Here is a 3,391-nt window from a genome sequence, read left to right as displayed (position 1 = left end):
GCAGCGTCATTACAAACTCAAAACTCCTTACAAGCTTTTCAGTCATATATTTATAGACAATCCAATGGCTTTTATAAACGTTTTTCTTCCACACGATCGCGTCATTGGGGTTTTTTGATCCCTTAATGACCCTGCTGGTTATAGGGAGGTGGGAGGGAGGGTGTGGTTGGGGCTGGGTATTTTGGGAGAGGGAATAGTAGGGAGGATAAGAGGTGGGGTTAGAATGGAGAAGGATAGGGAGAGGGGAAGTAAGATGATGATGATGATGAAGAGGGTGAGGGAAGGGAGGATGTGAAAAAAAAACTGTGGTGTTTATTTATTTATTTGTTTATTTATTTTTTTTTTAGGAAGAGGAAGTTGGGAAAAGGTGATAAAAATGGTGATGTATATCTCTCTCTCTCTCTCTCTCTCTCTCTCTCTCTCTCTCTCTCTCTCTCTCTCTCTCTCTCTCTCTCTCTCTCTCTCTCTCTCTCTCTCTCTCTCTCTCTCTTTTTTTTTTTTTTTTTTATTTAAACATAATTTATACAGAAGAACATGTACCCAAAGGCGCACTGTCGTGTGCTACCTATTCTAAGGGTACTACAATCTATTTCTCTACAATATTTACAAGACTTAAAAATAGATAATATACAAGATGGTCAGCATGTAAATGGAGCACTATTCTTTTCACTTCACTAGCACTATTCACGCACTGCACTACACTGAGTGTCACGTCACAAAGAGTGTCAGAGGAGTTGGCAGTGTCTGTCTCCACTTATGTGCCATCAGTTTGACACTGTGTGTGTTCATCTCCTGGACGTGAGGCACCGCGGCCGTGAACAAGTTCCACATCCTGGAGACGCGTCCTGCGAAGGTGCGTTGATGCTCTCTCTCTCTCTCTCTCTCTCTCTCTCTCTCTCTCTCTCTCTCTCTCTCTCTCTCTCTCTCTCTCTCTCTCTCTCTCTCTCTCTCTCTCTCGCTCACCCACTCTCTGATCCATTTATTTTCTCTTTCATATTCAAAGTATCTCCTTTATTTCCTCCTTTCATTATCTCTATTAACTCTCTTCTTTTCTCTCTCTTTCCTCCTTTCCATCTTCACATTCCTTTCTGTCCAGCATTCCTTCTCTTTTTCTCTCAGCTTATAGTCTTTTTTTGTCATTCTTCATATTAAAAAAAAGTGTACAGTTTCTTAATGTGGAGGTTGTATTTTCTTCTCTCCCAATCCTCTCCATTTCATAATTTTCTGTCTTTCCTCATTATCCTTTACTCTCTCTCTCTCTTTCTTTCTCTTCCTTTATCGTCTTTCTTTCCACTATTACGTCTTATATACATTCTGCTCCTCCTTATTCTCTCTCTCTCTCTCTCTCTCTCTCTCTCTCTCTCTCTCTCTCTCTCTCTCTCTCTCTCTCTCTCTCTCTCTCTCTCTCTCTCTCTCTCTCTCTCTCTCTCTCTCTCTCTCTCTCTCTCTCTCTCTCTCTCTCTCTCTCTCTCTCTCTCTCTCTCTCTCTCTCTCTCTCTCTCTCTCTCTCTCTCTCTCTCTCTCTCTCTCTCTCTCTCTCTCTCTCTCTCTCTCTCTCTCTCTCTCTCTCTCTCTCTCTCTCTCTCTCTCTCTCTCTCTCTCACACGTCACACACTGCATGGATACACACACACACACACACACACACACACACACACACACACACACACACACACACACACACACACACACACACACACACACACACACACACACACACACACACACACACACACACACACACACACACAGACAAAAGAATCACTGGCTGGAACAAAAAACGTGTGTGTGTGTGTGTGTGTGTGTGTGTGTGTGTGTGTGTGTGTGAGTGGGTGTGTTTCATCCATGCAACATTTCGCCTTGACAGAGAGAGAGAGAGAGAGAGAGAGAGAGAGAGAGAGAGAGAGAGAGAGAGAGAGAGAGAGAGAGAGAGAGAGAGAGAGAGAGAGAGAGAGAGAGAGAGAGAGAGAGAGAGAAGCGAATAAAATACATGGGAAAGAAAGAAAATACGGCTGGAAAAATGTGAGACATAACAAAATGAGATGAAGGAGGGGGAGGAGGAGGAAGAAGAGGAGGAGGAGGAAGAGGAGGAGGAGATATAGTGAAGTAAACAAGAGAAAAGAATGAAGAATAGAATTAACCATGAGCGAAAGACGAAAGAGAAACAATTTTTAAGAATTACCAGAGAGAGAGAGAGAGAGAGAGAGAGAGAGAGAGAGAGAGAGAGAGTTTCCTCCCATATAACTCTCGACAGGAGGTAACCCCAAGCAAATTACTTTCCCGTTTTTTGTTAATCACTCGCTCTCCATTTTCCTTCCCTGGATAAAAATATGATGCCCGCGTGTCAATTTGTCTGGACTCCGGAGCGAGGCGATGCTGCTTTGTTCCCCGAAAGCCCGCCCATTAACGAGCTGCCGCCGCCGCTGCTGCCGTTGTTACTGCTGCTCATCTTGTTGTTGTTGTTGTTATTATTGTTGGTGATGGTGGGGCTGATGCTACTACTACTACTACTACTACTACTACTACTACTACTACTACTACTACTACTACTACTACTACTACTACTATTACTACTACTACTAGTACAAAAACAACAACAACAACAATAACAAGAACAACAACAACAACAACAACAACAACAACAAAAACAACTATTTCTTTTACTATTATCACTACCACCACCACCACCACTACATCTACTACTATTACTATTACTACTACTACTACTACTACTACTACTTTCATTGTCACCAACATCACTCTATGTATATAATGATAAACCAACGTGAAGAGAATGATAATGCTGAGGAAGAGAGATAAATTAAGAGACCAACATTTCCAAGAGTTACGGGAAAAAATCAGGAAGAGGTTATTTTTTTGGTGGTCGCGGGGAGGAAAGAATAAAATGAAGAGGAGGAAGAGGAACAGGAAGAGGAAAGGAAAGAAAAGGGGCAAAAGAAGAGACCTTGATAAAGTAGGCCAATATTAACCACAATACAGAGAGAGAGAGAGAGAGAGAGAGAGAGAGAGAGAGAGAGAGAGAGAGAGAGATTAAATCCCTTCTCATAAATTAGTTGAAAATCACTGGAATATATCATGTTGGTTAGTCAGGAAGGGAGTCTCTCTCTCTCTCTCTCTCTCTCTCTCTCTCTCTCTCTCTCTCTCTCTCTCTCTCTCTCTCTCTCTCTCTCTCTCTCTCTCTGTCTCCATGGATAGCGTTATATTTGCGCTGAGAGAGAGAGAGAGAGAGAGAGAGAGAGAGAGAGAGAGAGAGAGAGAGAGAGAGAGAGAGAGAGAGAGAGAGAGAGAGAGAGAGAGAGAGAGAGAGAGAGTAGTTGATATACCTGTTATTCGTCTCTTCCTTACCATGGTACGTTAAGTCTTCCTAGGA

This window comes from Portunus trituberculatus, chromosome 43 (assembly GCF_017591435.1).
Source record: "Portunus trituberculatus isolate SZX2019 chromosome 43, ASM1759143v1, whole genome shotgun sequence".
NCBI lineage: Eukaryota > Metazoa > Arthropoda > Malacostraca > Decapoda > Portunidae > Portunus > Portunus trituberculatus.
The sequence above is the reverse complement of the archived record's forward strand: the minus strand, read 5'-3'. Positions refer to the sequence as shown.